The sequence below is a fragment of the Notamacropus eugenii genome, chromosome 4 (assembly GCF_028372415.1).
Source record: "Notamacropus eugenii isolate mMacEug1 chromosome 4, mMacEug1.pri_v2, whole genome shotgun sequence".
Taxonomy (NCBI): Eukaryota; Metazoa; Chordata; class Mammalia; order Diprotodontia; family Macropodidae; genus Notamacropus; species Notamacropus eugenii.
Window position 1 is genome coordinate 316,956,677 of NC_092875.1, and position 21,771 is coordinate 316,978,447.

Below are 21,771 nucleotides of genomic sequence, written 5' to 3' on the forward strand. Positions count from 1 at the left end.
AAGAGAACAATTATGTTCTCTCTGGGTGTTGGCTTATAAGGAAACTATAGGCAAGTTGGCAAGAATAATGGTGCATTTGTACAGAAAACTGAACTAAAGCTGACGAGGTTAGCCAGAAACATTATAGTAAAGGCTTTTAATTAGAAATGATCAGGATTACTTTTTTCCCATTACTTGCAAATTTTGATGTTAGATGTCAAGTACTAAACTCATCCACTGACCAGTGGAATTTCTTCTTCCTTCCCAAGCTTCTAAGAAATACATTTAAGCACAATCCAAGTAACAAACAGTAGAATCAATGTTGGGAAGGGAAGTAGAGAGAGGGAAATGCTGTGTATGTTGACCAGAAAATTTTAAAATAGAAAACAAATTTGTTTCATATAAACTCTTTTGGCAGATTTGTTTTCCACATTTTGGTATTTGCTTTATGGTTGATACGAATTTTTAATTTTCCAATTTTCATTCTCTTGTCAAAAGGGACTAAAGTAACACTTTGATCTCACTTGATGCAGGATTTTTGTTCCATTTTGTTTTTTGGGGTAGTGTTCTCTCTTCTCATGAACTAGTCTGAGTTGATTCCAGTTTTTGTTTGCATAATATCAAAACTGTATCCCACATCACTTTTGTTTTTCATATTTTACATGTTTAATTCCCTTCTTGAAACTTTAGTCAAGGTTTTAACCCAAAAGAATGATAGTTGTTTGCATGTCAATTCATAACTCTGTAAAATTCAGCCAGTGTTTATGTAAGCAGTATGCAGCCCACAGATGTGAAGGCCATGTTGTTTTTTGAGAAAACTTAATCCCCTAGAACCAAAGCTGGATCAACAAGTGATAGTATTATTCCAGCACAGATTCTGAATCTCTCACACTTTTTCTGTATTTTTGCTTGCAATTGTATATTGGCATGATAAAGTCATCTGCTATATTGACACACAGAATTAGGGGGTATGGAAATTGGGACTGGAACCATAATTTAGTTGGCATAGGGAGTTTCCAGTGAGGATCTTCCATAGCAATGCAGACAATCACCTTAAAGTATTAGAGAATCTATCTAGAGCAGTGAGAGGTTAAGTGATTTGCCCTGAGTGATACAACCAATGTGTGTCAGAGACAAGACTGGATCCAGGTGGCTCTAAGACTAACTCTTCTTCCATTGCCACAATGCCTCTCTTACTATACTAATTAAAGCAACAAGTTATTTGTCTCACTGGCAAAGGCAATTACTGTTCTATGGATTTTTAAGTGACGTCAAAGTCTGGTCCCATTTTTCTCAAGAACAATTTCTGTCTCTACTAGATGAAAAAAATATATATTGTGCTAAGGCCTAAACTGGTTAACAGTAATCTATCCCAAGAAGCTGCTTTTAACTCTTCTAGGCCATTAGGGCCTTATTTAGTAACTTACTGCTCCACTGGACTATTACTGTTCTATGAGCCATTTTCAGGCATAATGGACCCATAATGGATCCCAATGGCAGCCAGAGAACTGAATTATTACTGAGCTAGTATTCCACATTAGATCAGAAAATAAAACTTTTCTTTTATATGCATTGCATAGTCACATGCAGTCACAAAAAGATGATTTTTGTATGGAGAAGAAAGAAATGTACATGTAAATCAACTGTCAAGTAAGAAAAATAACAAGCTGTTATATCTTTATTGATAAGAACCAATAACTGTAAATAAATTTTGCAAAACAGGAAGAAAATGTCAATACATATTTAATGTTTACTGTAATTAGTATAAATTTGTGAATCAAATCCCTGCCTTGATATCTATATACAGTGATTGGTATATAAAACTTACCTGCCACTGTGAAAACTGAGATTAAAGCAGCAAATGTTAAATTCAGCAGAAATATTTGTAAATCTAAAATTGTTTAGCACATGAAGAAAGACTACTGAGCTATGATCAGAATCTGAACTTCTTAAGTGTTGGGGTTGGAAACTCAATTCCATGTGGACAGTCTCGGGCGGGTAAAGGTGGGAACTTCTAAATCTTAGAGCTCTCACGAGACCCCCCCAGGAAACGGCTGGGAATCGAGGTGAACCGAGCTATCTCGTGTATTTCCGCCTCTTCCCGTGAGAAAGGTGATGGGAGAGAGATCTCCCCGCCCTCGAGATTGTCCCGGATCTGGGCACACTATTGTTATCTAACAGCACGGTATTTAGATGCAAACTATGAGACTGGAGAGTTAAGTAGGATCAGGGAAGCCTGAAAGCTCTTAGCACGTGAGGAGCCAAAGAGGACACAAGGCTCCGCTTTTCCTCTTCTCCTTCTCTCCCCTCCCCCTCTCTCCCCTCTTGTACTTCTACTTCCAATCTCTTATTGTAAGATCTTTGCCTCCTTGGGAGATTCTTCTATCCCTCCTAAGGAAGAATTCCCCTGCACTTGTAACTAGACCCTGAAATAAAGCTCAACCCTTGTTCGACTCTGGAACGTCCTTTCTCTCATACGAGCATCTGGTTTGGCCAACCGAAGACTTCGGGAGGTGAGGTAAGAAGACTCAGGTAGCCCACAGGCCTCTAGGCCTGGCACTTAAGGAAAAGGTCATCAGTTTAAATTTCCCTCAGATTCGCCAATGGAAATTCCATTCAATGTTAACATAAAGTAGCAGTTATGTATATAGTCTTGCCATGCCTCACTTTTACCCCTAGGCTACATCTGCAAAATCTGAATCCCTCAAGCCCCTGATAGGTCTTGAAAACAAAACAAGGCATATTTCCTCATTTTCCTTCTTACCTGAAAGCAGTGTTGGATTCTCTGAAATTTAGCCAGACTTCACTTATCTAGGACCAGAGACATACAAAATTTCCTAAGTTTATTAAGTATTGACATGTTCAGGGTGTGAATTATCTGTTGTAGTACTATATACAAATACATATACACATATATGTATACACATATACATGTTTTAGAAAATTTTTAAATTCTTATTTGCTGTAACTTAAGCCTGAACAATTTGGGGATTAAAAAAATCAAGTTCATTTTTGTTAATTATATTGACTGACATTTATTATTATGATAGTTCATCTGAGAAAAATATCTTTAATGTGACATAGAATAATAAAGAGCCAGGGCTCTGAAAGCCCTGGCCTAAATTTGAAGACATAAAACCATTGGAAAATCGTTTTATATTTCCCCTTCTTCCCCTTATCATCTAAGGAAAAGGTAGACGAACTAGAATCCTCCCTTAGACTAAAAGTGATTTAAACAGTGTTTGGTTGTGGCGATATCTTACTTACCACTGCAGAAATCCAGTTACGCACAGGATACCAACCATCACCCAATTTAATTTAAGTTCATACTGCATTCAGCTGTCAAAGTTATCTTCCTTAAGCACAGATTTGAACATGTCACCCTCCTCCACTCCTCATTCAATAAACTCTGGTGCTCCCTATCAGTTCTAGAATCAAATATAAATTCCTCTGTTTGGCCTTCAAAATCCTTCATGACTTGACCCTGTCCTACTTTTTCAGCTTTCATTCGCCTTCCTTCCTCCCCACTTCTACCACAACCACTTACTTTTCAATCCAGTGTCACAGCTTTTTTGCCATTTTTCATACCCGACAGGCCATCATCAGAGAGGCATTTTTGCTGGTTGTCTCACATACCTAGACTACTCTCCGTCCTTATCTGTACCTTTTGACTTCCCTAGCTTCCTTCAAGTCTCAACTAAAATCCAACCTTCTGTGAGAAACCTTTCCTAATCTCCTTCAACGTTAGCACTTTTCTTCTGTTGATTAACTCTAATTTATCCTAGTGTAGTTTGTTAGTACATAGTTGCATTTATGTCATTTCCTGCATTAGGCTCTGAATTCCTCCAGTGCAGGAACTATCTTTTGGCTTTCTTTGTAGCTCCAGAGCTTAGCACCATGCCTGGCTTATGGTAGGCAACTTAATTCAATATCAAGAACAGAAGGAAAGAAGGAAGGAAGAAAGGAAGGAAGGAAGGAAAGGAGAGAGGGAGGGAGGAAAGAGAAAAGAAAAGAAAAAGAAAGAGAACAAAGTTCATTGTCTTATAGGAACTTAATCTAAAAACAAGGGGCATATAAATAAGATTTTAAAATATGAAAAGAATAAAAAGATATGTTTAGGATAAAAAGAGGATCAAGACAAAGTATTCTAAGAAAATTGGAAGACAGAGCCATTGTAGGATTTCAGACATAAAGGAATCTCTTCTGAGATAAGTTATAGAAGAGGAAACAGTGCAGAGAAGTTGATTGATTTACTCAATTAGAGAGAATACAAAGAATAACAGAGTTCAAACCCAAGTCTTCTGACTGTAACCCACTTCTCTTTTATCTACACTATGGCTGTTAGGTTAAGAAGCAAGAAGAAGGAGATTCATGGAAAAGGTGCGCCAAAGCTGGGCTTTAATAATAATGGTTAAAATTTGTATAGTGCTTTAAAGATGACAAAGTACTTTTACATAGGAAGTATCACTTGATTACCCACAATAGCTGTTTAAGTAGATATTACAAATATTATTATCCTCAATTTATTGATGAAGTAATTAAGTAGTAGAGAGTTTAAGTAATTTGCCTGTTATCATATAGTTAATATAAAAGCAATATTCAAAACTAGCTATCCCCAGGTCAGATTTCTTAAGGTCTTAAGAGAAGAGAAGGGGAAAAAAACATCAACTAATGGGCAATAGAGAGACAGATGGCACTGGGTGTGAGAAGGCTGCATCATATATCCCAAGGGTCTAGGAACTATAGTTGAATATTGCACCCCACATATTGTATGGCCTGAAAACTATACCTGGTTTTTATATTTTAAATACAATAATGGCATGTGGTCATAACAAAAACCAGGAGGGGGGGCAGGATTTGGCCTGGTGGCTATAGTTTGCTGACCCCTGATATAACCAATGAGAAATTCAAGGAGTTGATGACAATAAAAGAAGCAAAGGATGACAGGTGGGCAAACAGAATAGTGCCCTTGTACTCTCACAATGTCAAGAAAAAATGAGAAAGGCCTTCAGCCTTTGTGTATAGACAGCACACAGTATATAGACTTTGGGAGAAAATAATTGAATTATATCAGACAGACAGACTTGGATAGATTGTGAACTGGATCATTGAGGAAAACTCCCTGTTTGATGAGATCAAAGAACTATTTGAACACACATATCAGTGAAAGATAGATTAGAGAGAGGGGATATTAGTTAAAAGACTTTGTCATTCATGTAATACATAATGAGTCCCTGAGTTGGGGAAGCAGAGGGATGTAGAAAACGAAATGCATAGGAGGAGATAAATGTAAAGGATTAAAGAGATAAGATTAGCAGCACATGAAAACTGATTAGATGTGGGGCTCAAATAGAAGAGTAAAGACAAGGCTTAGGTTTCAAGCTCAAGTAAAAATGATAGTGCCACCATTGGGACAGATAGGGAAGATGAAGTTTTGAAGAAAAGATAATTTTTGGACAGGTTAAGCTTAAGGTGCCTAGGTTGGTCATGGACAAGTCCATCAATACCATCTTCTCCTGTGTACTGCAAAGTATCTCACAATGTAACCTAAAATTCCAGGAATTTTGTATCCTGACATTTTGACTCTGTTGACTCCTACCACTTTTATTCTGAACTCTACCTTCCCTCTTTCATTCAGTGGTCATTTTCCTTATCAGAGAAAACAAAAGCAAAGTAAGAGTTACATTATTTCTACCTCTTCTCCGTTATCCTTTACCAGATCATCCTGTCCACCTGAAGCAATAGTCACATCCTTATTTGAACATCCTCTACTTACAAGTTTAACTTAAAAAAAAATTAATGCCTTTTGGTTGTCTTTACTATTCTTTCCCAGCCTCAGCTCATTTTGAGATTGAAAGCTTCTGATACTATTCTTATAAGAACATACCTTGCTATTCTATTCATTCCATTACCAGCAGGAGCTTGTGACTTCTATACCTGTTTCTAAAAATTTAAATTGGTTGATGCATCCCCATCAGTCTCATGACTACTTATTTTCTTCCTAGTATCTCTCTTTGATCTTCAGAATTTCATTCTAGTGAGTATCTCAGCCCTTACTTGCTAGCATCTCCGATGAAAGTTTAGGCACTGAGATCCTAATTAACCTTCTCTGAGAACCAGGAACTTGTTTTCCCCAAATCTTCAGTATATATATCAGACTATGCCAGTCTTTATAACCTTTCATATTATAAAATCTAATGTAAAATCATCTTTTGCCTGCCCCCTCCCAATTCCATCGTTTCTACTTCAGCAAGCAGTTACTCTCTGCTGGTTATATTCAAGTCAAAAAAGCAGTCCCCTTGTCAAGTCCTCTTATCTTGTGAAGGATGAAATTATACTGTTCAAGTTATCTTGACTTTCATTTTGTCTTTTTATTCCTAACCCATGGCCAGAGTAAGTAAGTATCTGACAAATGTTTCATGTACTAAATTGAAGTGAATCAGAGCAAGCCAAAAATGTATTAACTTCCCAGCTTTTGGTCAAAAAAGAACTTCAGTGGATGTCAGCACTATTGAAGTGCCCCCATCACTACTATATTATACTTCCATGCAAGCTTTGTAATTTAGGAGCTCAGAATTTCAAATTAGAAGGGAGAATGTAAGAGACCACTTAATCCAAGCCACAACTGAGCAAGAATTTCTTGTAAAGGGCTTATAGAGGTATAGAGGTAGCTGTGTGGTACAGTGTACAGAGAACTGGTACTAGAGTAAGGGAGACCTGATTTCAAATCGAGCCTCAAACACTTACAAGCCATGTGACTCTAGGCAAGTCACTTGACCTCTTTTTGCCTCAGTTTTCTCAAATGTAAAATGAGTCATAATAATTCCTGCCTCCCAGGTTTATTGTGAGGATCAAATTAGACAATAGGTGAAAAGCAAAGTAACTGGCACATAGTAGGTACATAAAAAATGCTAGTTTCCTTGTCCTTTCCTAGTCCTTGGGAAGCATACCTGACAAGTCTTTATTTAACCTTTGTTTGGGGACATCTCATAAAAGGAACCCCACTACCTCTTTAGGCATCATATTGCTTCTCTAATTTCAGAAACTTTTTCATTCCATACAGCTCCCATCTGTCACTCTGTAGCTTGTAACCATTCTTTCAAGTCCTGCTTTTTGGAGACAAGTAGACAAGTATAATAATAATAGAAATAGGAACTGTACCTTTGATTTAGAGAACTTCTGTGTAAGGAAACTTCCTTATACTTATGTAGAGTAGCACTGCCTCTGCCATATACAGTATTATGGAGGTTGCCTAGAAAACTGAGTATTGGTGACTTGCCCAGGGTCATACAGCCAGTATGTGTCCGTGGTAGAATCTGAATACAGGTCTACCTGGCTCCAAGGCTAGGTCTTTATCAACTGTGCCATGTTCCCTTTCAGTAATAACAGCTGCCATTATTAAAGCATTTTCAGTTTTGCAAGATGACTGATAAACATTGTCTCATTTTGACCTCACAACAAGCCTGTGGGATAGTTACCACAGGTATTCTTATGTTTTTCAGATAAGGAAATTGAGTCTCAGAGACCTTCAGTGACTTCCTTATACCTTTAGCTACTGTTAGACTCAGGATTCAAACCCAAATCTCCCTGACACTAATTCAGGGTTTACTTTCAGTTCCCATTATTAGCTCTGTTACTAAATGTTGGCTCCCATATCTACATTTGGAGGAAAACCATTTTAAGTATGTAAAAATGTTTTTTCAGACCAATTTCTTTTCAAATCTATGGAATGATTTTAAAATTACAATGAGACTCTTTGAATGTGAGTTATCGTTACTAATTTTTTGTCATTTTACCTTTATTGGTTTTCTGAGAAATTTTGTTTAATAACATAATAAACTGTACAGTATTATTATAATCCTCCTTTAACTCTCCATAGCACAACTGCTTTTCATACTGTAATTAAACTGCATTATATCTTTCTTGAAAACCGAATATTTAATTAAGCAAAGTTATCCTTTCTAAAATGGTTTAGTTTTTATTTAAATTAGCTAGAATCTGTTGAAAATGAGGGAAAATCAAAAAGTAAAATTTAGCATTTCAAGGTAGGTGGTAAAAAATGTTGCAGAGAAAGACTTTCCAGAGGTAAGTCTCTTATAAAAACCTGATATGAATAAAGGTGTTTGAAATCATAGGATAAGTGACCCAGAGTGGCAAAGATCCTTACACGTCACCTAGGACAGCCTTCTCATTTTCAGATGAGGAAACTGAGGCCTTCAGAGCCAAAGTGACTGACTGCATCACATCAAAAGTAAATACAGAATTTGAATGTGAGTTGTCTGCCTCCAAATCCAGTGTGCTTTCCATGACGCCAAGGCACCTCCCCTCACATGCTTTGTGTGAGAGAATGACATTTTTATTATATTTATTATAATTTATCTTTATTTAGGACAAACAGAACAAACCCAGACATTAAAAACCCAGCTTATAGAAACCTAGAAAACATCTTAAAGGAAAATTGGGTAGTAAAATTAAAGGATTTCAGAGCACAAGTTATGTTTTTATCATTTCTTCAATTTGAAGTCTGGAATTTTAGAAGACATAGAAAGATATGGGATGTGAACAGCGGGCTATGTAAATTGTGTTCAATACTGAAATTTGAGATAACTGTGTTGTGACTTCCTTGCTGGAAATGAGGCACTTATCAAAATGATTGGGAAGAATATGCTTGCCCAGAGATTAACAATCTAAATAATTGTATTTTAAACTGAAAATTGGAAAAGGATGGGACAGGGGAACATTAACCACATAGCATTATTTATAGATTATAGAGGATATCTCATGTATTACATTGAAGAAAAACAGTGGAGAAGGTGTTTATTAGTTAACTGAAGAAAATAACTAGAAAGAAAATTAGCAATTCATATGAACATAGAAATATGTGTATACTCATAAAGTATAGATAATACAGTGAATTTGAAAATGGCAATAAGATGAAGGGGAGGTAATAAGTATTTATTATATGCCTACTATATACCAGAGAGCCAACTAAGTAGATCAGTGGATAGAGCACTGGGCTTGAAATCAGGAAGACTTCTCTTCATGAGTTCAAATCTGACTTCAGACACTTACTGGTTATGTGACCTTGGGCAAGTCACTTGACCCTGTTTGCCTCAGTTGCTCATCTGTAAAATGCACTGGAAAAGGAAATAGCAAACCACTCTACTATCTCTGCAAGAAAATTCCAAACAGGTTCACAAAAAGTCAGATACCACTGAAACAATAACAAAAATAAACCAGGCTCTCTAGTAAGCACTTAACAAATATCTTATTTGATCCTTACAACAACCTGGGAGGTAGGTGCTATTATAAAAGTCATTTTACATTTGAAAAAACTGAGGCAGACATAGTAAGTCACTTTCCCAAGGTCTCATAGCTAGCTAGCATCTGAGACTAGATTTAAACTCAGGTCTTCTTGACTCCAGACCCACCAGACCACCTAACTACCCAAAATGTAATTCATTCAGGTGAATTTGACCTCATAGCCATTACAAAGACTTAGTGGAATGGACTTTGGACTGGAGTATGGCAGTTAAAAGAGATTCTTTGATCAAATGACATATCTTTTAGAAGGGGCAACAGAAAAGCATTATATATCTAAATCAATCGCTGAATGAAACTCCCTGAAATGGAAGGAAGAGTAGATAGCATTTGAATGAGAAAAAATAGAAGCAGCATTATATAATACGCTACTTACTGTCCATCTCGATGAATGAAATTAGTAAGGATCCCCCAAATGGCACAAAGGCTTGATACAATGACAGTAATAGTTTACGTTTCCATAGTGCTTCAAGGTTTACAAAATGATTTCCTCATAATTATGGAAGACTTCAATTACTTGGACCTCTTCCATAAAGACTATTCCCTTCAAAGCAGAACAGTTGATGAATTCCTAAATTAGCTTGTTGATAATTTTATTTCTCACAAAGTAGAAGAAATTTTAAGGAGAATTGTTACAGTAGGCCTAATTCTGACCAATAAGTAGGAACTAATGGGTGAAATGGAAAGGACCGGAAGTTTAACAATATAACCACATCATCCCTGAATTCCTTAAAGTCAAAAGGGGAATGCTGAACATCACCAAATATTTATACAACATTTTAGGAAATCAAATTTCAAAGAATTAAAGGGAAAAGATCTATATATCCTGAATCTCTAAAGAAGGAGGTAACTCAAGAAGAAAGAGGGTCTGTCAGAAAAGGAATTCATCTTATGCAAGTATGAATTATTTTAATGAGGAAAAATAGAGGAAGACATTTAGAGAATCTAGTGTGATTTCACAAAGGAATTCTTTAAAGAGTTCAGATTTTAAAAGCATGACTAAAAATGAAAGCAGTAGCCCATAATCAATGGATAATACAAAAGAATATCATGGACCTGTGAGAGTAATACCAAGAAGGCTAATCTTTATTCTGAATTGAGACTAAGGAAAATATGAAGGTAAACAAAAAAGGCTTATTTAACTATGAGTAAAATGAAGAAATACTTTCTCAATGATGATTTATTTGGAATAGTAACTTGTTGACTGACTAGACATAATGTCTTGATTGAAGTCAATCTGGAGGGATGTCTGTAGTGGCATGTTGCCCTTATTTCTGTTCTGGTCACCATTTTATAAGTATTTTATAATTAGATTTGGTCACAAGATGATAGACTGAGAGAGCTAGAAGGAAATCTAGAGATACTGTAATCCATTACCCATGCCATCATTTTACAGATAAGGAAATTGTGAACCAAATGAGCCCAAATGATTTACCCAAGCTCATACAATCAATAAATGTTATCATGAGACCTTCAAATAAGATGTTCAGCATTTAAAACCAGTGTTCTGTACTCTACAGAAAAGGTATCACTGTACAGGTGTCAAACTTAAGTATAGCCCAAACCAGATTAAGATATAATTCAGAAATGTGTAATAAATAAAAATATAATACAATATAGACAATGTTAATTTGTGGTTTTCTAGGTCAATCTCTGCTGCTTGCAGGGATCTCTTTCTGTCTGAATTTGATAACACTAGTCTACAGCATACTGCTTTGGGATGCTTAATGGCATTTTAGAAAAGATTAGGCTAGGAGATATAGCTAAATTAAACTTCTAGATGATTGAATCATAGTCCCCAGAGATCCTCATAAGTCTGAAATGATGGGCCAGATATGACAAGGAGAAATCTATCAAGAAAATGGGAAAGTGTTATGCTTATGTTCCAAAATTTGGAAATTTTTCACAAATACTAGCTTGAGGAGACCTGTTCCCCCACACACAAAAAAAAAAATTACATTGTTCATGTGAAAGGATTTGGAAATTTTAATTGACTACTAACTCAAACTATATCCACTAGAGTTAGCAAGTTAATTTAATCTTAAATTCTATAATGGAATTATAAAGTACAAAAGTAGATTGACAATATTCTCACAATATTCTGTGATGGATGATCCCATATTTAGACCTCTTTATTCAGTTCAAGGTTCCACATTATTAAGAAGAATATTGATAAAGTACAATGTGTTCAGAAAAGAGAGGTTGGAATTATCAGAGGAGTTATTACCTTGTTATTATAATGACTAATATTCACACAGTGCTTTCTGATTTGCAAAGTGCTTTACATTTGTTATTCCATTTGATGTCCTTAATAATACTGTAAGCTATGTGAGATTATTATTCTTGTTTTTACAAGTGAAGGAAGTGAGGCTGAGATATTCAATAACTTTCACAGAATCACACAGCTAGTAAGTGCCTATGGCAGGATTTGAACTCAGGTTTTGCTGACTTTAAGTCCAGCATTCTATTCACAATAGCCAAAACAGCTGAAGAATCTGGGGATATTAAATCTGGTAAAGAATGAATGGGTTAGGAGGCATGTTATTGCTACTTTCTAATATTTAAAGTGATGTGGAAGAGAAATCAGACTTTTTTTTTTCCTTCATGGCTCCTGAATATAAAATTTAGAACTAAGACCAGTTGTTGGAAGTTTTAGTGAGGTGCATTTTGACTCAACACAAAATGGAGCTTCCTTAGAGGTATCTAAAATGGAATGGTGCTGACTTATGAGAAACCTCGCCCACCCTTATACTTAGTTTCCTCATCTATAAATTAAATAGGTTGTGCCAGATGATAATTTGAATTGTCATGAAATGATGGGCATCTGGGGTTACTTGGGTGGCCTCTGAAAGTTTATAAACAGGGCAATGATATGGTTAAGGTATGGAGGCTGTGTGCACAGGGGATCGGTTAGAAGCATTACAGCTATAACTACATAGGGTTCAGGACAAGGCTGGCGACAGTAGGAAAGAGCAGAAACTGACAAATAGAGAAGACACCATTGAAAACAAATTTGCATGAGAGTTACTGATTAACTTGGAAATTTCTTTCATAGCAAGTTGATAAAAGGATAGAAGAACTGTCTAGAAACTGTAATCTGGAAGTTCAGTAACATCAAGAACAAATGAGATGTTCCAATGGAAAGGCAATCTGAAACTTCGAATGTGTGCATCTGACAGCAAAGAATTAATTACATATTGGCCAAGCCTAGAGGGGAAATGTGAAAAGACATCAACTTGCTGTATTTTTCCTAGAGAAAGGAAGAAAGGATACTAAGGCAATCTTCTCCACCTAAAAATTTACTTTTGTTTTTCCAAAAGGAGACACTGCTACCTTAAAATTAATGATTCCTTTAGGAAATTCACTTGTTCATTTTTTCCTGTGGTGTTCTTCAGGCTACTTCTCCGGAGACTATACAAAATTTCTGGAGCACTATTTTTTTAACCTAAAACCTTTCAGGATGATGCTGCAACTATAATTTTAATTTATCAACCTGCCACTCAGTGAAACGCTGGAGAAACATTTGAAAGCTTAAACCCATCATTTATTTCTACACTTGTCACTGATACCCTTCCGCACTTGTCAAAATCATTTAAGCTGCACAATGATGACATGTACAGTATCACCAATAAATTGGGTAATCAATCGTGTGTGTGCATTTTGACGGTAGTATCTTGAATGCAAGGGCTTCTGAATGCATTTTTAAGAAGTGGGAACTCATTACTCTTGAGTGAGAAAAATGCTGTAAAGCCAAAGAGAGAGTGCCTTTCACAATCTGTACAATTAAGGGATGCCATGGGGGATGAAGATTCTGGTTGAGACGGGAAATGGTTTTCATTTCTTCTCTTGAATATCCTCCCCTGGGAAAAGTAAGTAATTGCAGATTTCATTATGCAGAAATATAGCTTAACATAGAGGGAAGTAAAGACACAGAACCATTACACAGATTTATTTAAGTTCTCTCTGTAAACGAAGCAGCAGTGCAGGGCTTCATTTCTAATGGTTTATCAAGGCACTGCAAGGGCTTTCACCACTGTGTTTTACAGCTTTATAATAAAGCACCACATTAAGGCAAATGTTGCAGTTTGCATAGGGAATTGACATGATTGGTTGAAAAAGACATTATAAATCATAAGCAATCTAAAAGTTAAAATAGGGACCAAAGTTTTGTTTAATAAGCATTTTAAGGCATCTAAGAATATTCGTAAATTCTCTGACATCTGGTCTTTAAATAGTGGCAGCTATATAACAAGTCTTGAACATATCAGTGATTTGCCAGTTCAATATTTTATTTGCTCCTTCCTGTGCCCCCCCATTTTAGGTAAAATCATGTTGCATGTGGCAACCTTTGCATATGCATCAAATGTAGATATTTAATAAATGTTTGATGTGTGTGTGTTTGTCCTTCATTGCCGAAGAAGACATGCCATCAGAGAAACGATGACATGACTTGCACTTGACTTTGTTTTGAGTGAGGATGGGCTGTGCAGGTCGCCAACCTCACTTCTCCTTCAGAACCATCTGAATCCAGTGACCAGACATTCGTCAGGATGACTGGAGATGACCCAAGATGAGGCAATTGGGGTTAAGTGACTTGTCCAAGGTCACACATCTAGTGAGTGTCAAGTGTCTGAGGTGAGGTTTGAACTCAAGTCCTCCTGACTCCTGCAGTGGTGCTCTATCCACTGCACCACCTACCTGCCCCAAATGTTTAATGAGGGAATGAATGAAAAGAACCTTCTGCCCTGTGGGCAACCAGTGATATTTGCAAGTATTTTCCTCTTGTATCTAAGAAGTATACAATCTAGGAATGCCAATAAATCTATCTGAAAATAACATCCACAAAACAGGCTAAAAGCACTAGAAATATACATGGATAACTCTCATACCATTTCTCCCTTTCTTTTAGGAGCATTATAGTAGGTCAAGAAATTTCAGTAAAGAGAAGAGAAACTTCTGACTAAAGCAGATTCCACTCCCTCCCAATGTCAAACCAAATTGGAAAGATTCAGTACAATGCCATTGGTGCACAGAATTTTTATGGAATGAATGCATATGATTTAACCGGATATTTATGTCCTTAAATATTATACTAGAAATGTATTGTTACAGACTGTTATTAATTCTTATTGAAATACTATGTTACTCCAATGTATTTTAAAATTAGCTTTGTAAATAATGACTTTGTCATTGTGAGAATCAAAATTTGCTGAATAAATAGTAAAGCATTCTTATTTTCCTTATATTTATCCCTCCTTAGGGAAGGGAAGGTTGGTTAATCATTTTTTTTACCTAAAAATGTAATTGTATTTATTTTCAAGACTAAATTTATCTGTATGCATTAATTTTTAGTTTAATTCTCATAAATCGATACAGATAAGTGCTGTTATTGAGGTAGTGATCTATATAAGTTAGAAGAACAAGGTTCCAGTTCTGTGAGAATGATCACAGGTAAAGGCACAGTTAAATTAATTAAAAAGATAAGGGAAGAGGCCTCTCCTAGTCAAGCACCATGATTCAAATATCAGAATCTGCTAAGCAGATGTAGGTGTCAGAGGAGTACATGGGGGCAGATTGTATGGGAAGTGAGTGGAGTAATAAAGAATAGCTTTGGTGATATGGGTGCAATTTAGCTCAAAGGTAGCATAGAGTATCTCAGGGAGAAGAAAGTTATCCAACCCTAGAGGAGAGAATAGGAGCTTTTGTTTCAAATCAGAAAGCATTCAGACAACATTGCATTAAGGACTAAGGGGTTTCTTCTTGGCATCTACATTTTTAAAAAATATCTTCAAGCTTTTTGGCCAAGTTCAGAATTTTATAGTTCTGAGCCAGATACAGCCCAACTACATTTCTGAGTATTAATTCAAGGAAAAAACTCTTTGAGCCTCAGTTTCATCATCTGTAAAATCAGAATAATAATATTTGCATCACCTACCTCACTGGGGGTGTTGTAAGAAAAGCACTTGCAGTATTTTAGAAATGTAAGCTACTGTTATCTAAAACTACATTTTAGTTGAGTCCTAACTTATTAGTATGAAGAAATGCTTTGTGTTTATGAGACCTTTCTCAGATGATCTAAAATATTGTTTGCTCTTACATTATTCAATAAATCATTACATATGGCTGTGAAATGTAGATCAGGTATTATTTCTGTTTTCTGTGAAAACTAAAGTTAAGCCATAGAACTAGAACCAAGACCAAAGCCTTTTCTTACAAGTAAAACCCTGAGGCTCCCTCTACCCTAAAGTGATTTAAGGTCTATAAATTCATTTCATTTATTATGTACTTCTGAATAATGGCCCCCCATTATTCAGGAAAATCATTGTTAACATAAAAATGTTATTTATTGATTTCAGCATTGTGGCACCCATATTTGCATTATAAAAATTGCTGACAAGAGATTCAAAACTCTCACTTCACAATGAAATACAACTTATCCAAACTCTGAATAGTTTATCTTTTTTCATGGGTCACAAAATTTGGCCTTCTGACTAATTTTAATTACATATTCAAAGTACAAAATGTTTTCTGATTCATAAAGATTTTCTATTTAGTTCTCCAGGGCAATTCAGTGATCATAGTCTAATCAATGTCTGTGAGAAGTAGGAAATATTAACAAATGCCATTAACGTCATGCACCACTCAATCCTGCATAGTTTTATAAAGAAAAATACTATTGACCGTTGGGAGAAGTTTCTAATCCACTTACTATGGCAACTAAGGTAAATATCAGGAGAAAAAATAACATGGTATGTTTTATGTTGATGACACAGCAGGGCTCCCAATATTTGCCTTTTTTTAACATTCCCTTGTTACTTATTTCCACGATGAAGTTGGAAATGCATTGTATTCAAAGTCTTTGTCTCAAGTAAGTATCTGTATGTTCCCTCTTGAAAAGTGAAACCAGCATGCTTGGGGACTTGTATTCTATCAAATGTAGTCGTCTGTTGTTGAAATGTGTTAGTCTTTTACTTTTGAGAAAAGCATATATAATTATAAACATTTAGGAAGATTTTTCTACCAAGATATAAACTAAGAACAATTCAGCATTCATAAAGTCAAAGATCTAGATCTGGAAAGGACATTAGAAATCTAGCGCAACTCCCTCATTTTACAGATATGGAAACTGGAGTCCCAAAATGTGAAGTGACTTGTCCAAAGTCACACAGGTAGTAATAACAGGTATAGGATATGAGCCCAGGGCTTCTATCTTCATATCCAGCCCTGGATCGTAGTTTGCTATGGGAAAGATGTTGCAGAAGGAAAGTTCAGATTTAAACCAAGGAATAGAAAGCAGTACCATTCATTTAAAAGCCTAATATTTTATTTTACTAAGACTATTTCAATAGCACTTAATGCACTTAATGACCAACATGGAATACTTAAAATTTTGAAAGAGTAATACAAAGAAAGATAGCCAAAATGTGGGCATCTGGATCATGAGAACAGATAGTTTGACAAAAACTTATTTCAGTTAAATTCAACTAAATATTCATTAAATGACTCCTATATGCAAGGCATTATTCATGATAGTACATTGGGGATTAGTGTGATTGGATTTTAGCAAAAGGGTACATTTCGACACATCTCCAAGCCAGATAATATTAGCAGAAGCATGCTACTTATCAGTAAATGGGACCCTGGCTTACCTACATTAATGTCAAAGATTTCAAGCTAGAGAACACTCTGCTTATGCAGGTTTTGGGGAGTTGTAACATTAATGGAATATGAAGATCTTCCCCATTCATTAATAGGCCTATATGATCACATCTGATCAGAGATGTCTTGTTGCTTTAAATTCTGGCCCATTGTGGGAGAAACTTGCCTAAGGAGGAGCTTGCTTACAAGGAGGCTTGCTTATAGGAAGGTTTTCACAGTTTTTAGTACTGAGGTAATTAGGCACTGAGTAGAAGGATTGCGATAACTTCTGGCTCTGAAAGTGTGTATGTGTGTGTGTGTGTGTGTGTGTGTGTGTGTGTGCGCGCGCGCGCATGTGTATTCTGAAGCTGGTATTTTGCTTTAGGGATTTGCTTATGAGAAGGACCATTTGATTCCCTGGTCAAGATGCTGAGTAGTCACATGTTTCTACCTCCCAACTGCTCAGATGTAAAGGTTCTCTCAATCCAGTGGTGTATGTAAAGTGTATAGCAATGTTGCTTTGATTCAGGCAGAGCCCTGTCTGTTGTTCTTTATGATAATTTCTCTGCTCATATTTTCTCTGATGTTCAGGGTGCTGACTTTTCCCCTTAATTAGTGAATGTAATTTAAAAAGATTGTGGACCCCTTAAAAGTTGCTTTCCTTTAAGAAAAGCAGATCCAAAAAACTGTGCTAGCAGGTCATCCTAGGTATGCTAGGATGCTTGCTGTTGCATATGGCGTAGTCAGCAGCATCTGAATAAACAAAAAGGAAAATATGGGGACTAGAATAATTGTTCATTGTTTCTCAGTCGTGGTCTGTATGGTTCGTGAAGCCCCAGGAGCAGCAGTGGCCTGAGGGGAAACATATGAATGTAAGTGACAGGAGTGGTTTCCTGGGTGCCCAGAGTGGCACCCGGATGCCCTTGGGAGATAACCTCTCCTTCCTCCTCCCTAGCCCACTAGTGCTTCTGATGAGAAGTCAGGGCAGCAGCTACGGGAGAAAAAGAAGTTCGTATTGGGTAGGGATGGCCATAACATGAGTGAAATAGTCCTGCCTGGGACTGTGCTATAGGAGTTAAGGCCCTGAAAGTGTATGGTACTCATGGCCCAGGCAGGAGCAGGTAAAGCTTAGAATGGAGCCCTGGAGCAGGAGCAGAGAGCTGCATGTATGCAGACCCAGGTAAGAGCCTGGAATGGTCTGCTCCAGCAAGTGGAAGAAGCTGGAGCTTGGAGATCAGCCCTGGGGCAAAATGAAAACTTTATAGCAAGGCAGAAGCACTGAAGGTGCTTTCCTGCCACGTTCCTGTTCCCCTGAGATGGTTTGGGACCCAGGGGATAAAGTTATCTATGGCGTTTTGGGGGACTTGCTGCGAACCCCAGAGGACCTACCCTGTTGGCTTTGTTGCCCAGCTGCCCCTCAGGACTTGGAAGTAGGAAGTAGAGCACTGTTAAGACTGGGATTTGGCTCATTAGAGCATGCACCTGAGAGTGCCAGGAGGAAACCTGCAAGGGCATTGTGGGGAGAAGGACACACCCCCAAGAGGACTTTTGCTTGGGCATTTTTGTTTGGGATTGAGGAGGAGCTAGTTCCTCACTCCCCAAAGATTTTGACCCCGAAAGAATATATAGGGTGTAGAATATGTTATGTTACATACTTTTGTTTGTTTAAGGTCATGTGGCCATTCTGGTAATGTTGCTATGTACCTTTTAAATGTGAAGTTCATGATGTGTTGTTTATTTTGTGATAATTAGGTTATACTTGTTTCTTAAAAATCAGATACAAGCTACCTATGTAATGGAGATATGAAAGATCTTAGGGCCAAATGAAATGTTAATGGGATAATAAGATCTTCCCCTCCTATTAATAGGCCTCATGTGGAGCTTGTTGGGGGAGGGTCCTGCCTAAGAAGGAGCTTGCTTAGTGGGAGGCTTGCTTGTAGGAAGGCTTCCATACCTCTTGGTCTAAATTGGTTAGGCACTAAGTCACGAGGGTTGTGATGCCTTCTGGCTCTGGGAAGTATATATATTCTCTGAGTTGATATTTTGCTTTGGGGGGGACTCACATATGAGAAGGACCTTGTGATTCCCTGAGCAAGAGTCTGAATAGCTGTATGTTCAGACCCCCAACTGCTCAGATGTAAAGGCCCTGTCGATCCAGTGGTGTACGTAAAGTGTATAGCAATATTACTTTGATTCAGACAGCAGAGCCCTGTCTATTGGTCTTTATGCTAATTTATCTGCTTGTATTTTCTCTGTTCAGGGTGCTGACTTTTCCCTGAACTAGTGAATATAATTAAAGATGATTTTCGACCCCTTAAAATTTGCTTTCCTTTAAAAAACAGATCCAAGAACCTGTGCTAGCAGTTCATCCTGGGTGTGCTAGGGTGCTTGCTGTTAGAGGAGTGTATGTTCATCCTTTGTTGCAGAAAAAGACTACATCTTCAGAGAAATGATGACATGATTTGCACTTGACTTTGTTTTGAGTAAGAGAGGGCTGTGCAGTTCACCAATCTCACTTCTCCAGAGTCATCTGAATCCAGTGACCATCAGGATGAATCCATTCATCAGGATGACTGGAGATGACCCAGGATGAGGCAATTGGGGTTAAGTGACTTGCCCAAGGTCACACAGCTAGTGAGTGTCAAAAGTCTGAGGTAAGATTTGAACTCAGGTCCTCCTGACTCCTGCCCTAGTGCTCTATTCACAGCACCACCTAGCTGCCCCTGTTATGGGAGTACAGAACAAAGAACAGAGCATGAATGGCATCATGGAATTAAGGGCAACATGAATGCTTAGAGAACTGAGGTACAAAGAACAATGTGTTTGGTTGGAAGTTTGGTGATGGGAGCTAGCAACACGCCCCACCCCCACCCCCTTCTCTCATGAGACTCATTGTCTGAGTGCAGGTACTAGGTAGAGGCCTAGAGTTTTGGAAAGCAAAAGATAAGTTTTTGGAGTGAAGATATCAGGCCCAAACTCCCTTGCTTTTTCACATATTCTATCAAATTCCTTGAGGGATAAGAGCTGGATTTTTAAATTTAAACCATTAGAGGCCAGCTGTACTCTGAACTATGACAGTTACAGTGCAAAACCAATTACATGTAAAAAGGATCAAATAGAAAATGATACAGGATCAATTTTAATCTTCCCAGAATACAAATACAAAGTCATTCCTGATATCCAAGAGCTTATTGATTACTGGCAATACTGGAAAGGATAACCATTAAAATATATTCAAATTAATACAAAGTAGTTCCCAGAGGAAAAGAGTGCTAGTATTTGGAGGTGGGGGTGGAGATCAGAAGAAACTTCATGTAGGAGGTGTCACCCAAGCTATACTTTGTAGGAAGTTTGGGATTCTGGAAACTAAGTGAAAAGGGGCTTCATTCTAGTAGTGGACCATATATAAAAAGGCATGAGGGTGGGAACTTGAATGAAATTGGAGTTTTCTGATTTTGCAGCCACAATGATTGTGGCAAGCTCCTTTTCTCTAAGCTCCCTTAATAATCATGTGACCAAGTCAAAAGGCAATACATTTGTCGTAGTTTCTCAAAGTGGAATGGACCACCTCAATGAAGGGTTTCCCCCTTCATTGAACATCTTCCATTAGAGATTAGTTGAGCACTTGCCAAAGATCTTAAAGAAAGTATTCTTAGTCAGATAGTGATTGAGCTACATCATTTCTCATATCACTTCCACCTCCAGGATTCTACAATTCGGATTTGTTCTTTCCCTTAGCTTTAATCACTATAGTTTTCTTTGAGACTCTTAATAGCATTGAAACTTTTGTATGACATAAATGTGATCAGGTACCTTCTCTCCATCTTCCACTAGGGTGTATATCTGTACTTCTGATACCTAGATGGCACATAAATCATCTTTGTTTATATGTGTAAATATACGTTCTGAAGATCCTCACTCAACCCTGATGAATCAGGTTCCCCTAAACAAGTCAAGACTTCACTCTCAGGATTCTAAGAGTACTCCTCTTGAAGAGCTGGGATGGCTTTCTAGAATGCCATCAACTTGAGCCCTCAGTGGTGTACTTCCCCTCTAAGGTTATTACTTGAGAATCATTTTAGCAAGCCAGCCTTAAGTTACTTTTAGAGATATGTATTTCCTAAGGTAAAATAATGAGAACAGTTGATACAAAAAGCCCCCACCCTCCAAGGAAAAAGTCTGTGTCACATAGAAAAATACATACAGCATTCTGGGAAAAAGTTCTACTATGACTGTTATGAAAAGTCAGAGGGTTCCAGTTCCATTTCATTGCCTGCTTCCTTCCATGCCTTTATCTAAACAATCACCTTGTAAAATTAACTTTTCACCCATGCTTCATAGAAACTGGCTTAGAAAGCACACATGACAAAGGGGCAATTCAAGTTCTTTTCTTGCATTCAAAGTATGCTTGAGAAGTTCCCCTTAGGCATGGTGTGGTGTCGCTAGGCTCCTTGTGGAGCCATGAATCCATGTTGAATCTGTCCAAGATTCTAACTTTAGACACTGGCATCAGTTGAATCAAAGATGTCACTTGGATACTGATGGGAAGATGGGAAATCCAAAATCCTCCACAACATTCACAGTTTCTTGATCTTTTTGTGGTCAGAGGTGGTGGGAGAGAAGTGACCTTGACCAGAGACCTGGCCAAGATCTAAGCAAAGAATTCTCCTCCCTCTCCCTAAGGTGGCTCATCCTTAGGCAGTTCCTTGGAAAGCCATCCTTGCTCCAGCCCTCTCAATTGCCTCTGGTTCTAACTACTTTAATAATTTATCAATGACTTCAGGGTCATGAAGAAATTTCCTCAGTTTATCTGAATATTATTCTTGATTCTTG

General features: G+C 37.3%; 1 protein-coding gene across 3 annotated transcripts in view; it reads left to right on the forward strand.

Annotated features, from left to right (window-relative positions):
* The window catches only part of RALYL (RALY RNA binding protein like), an 800,002-nt gene that overhangs the window by 660,515 nt on the left and 117,716 nt on the right, over positions 1-21,771 (forward strand). The gene's annotated exons all lie outside the window — the stretch shown is intronic.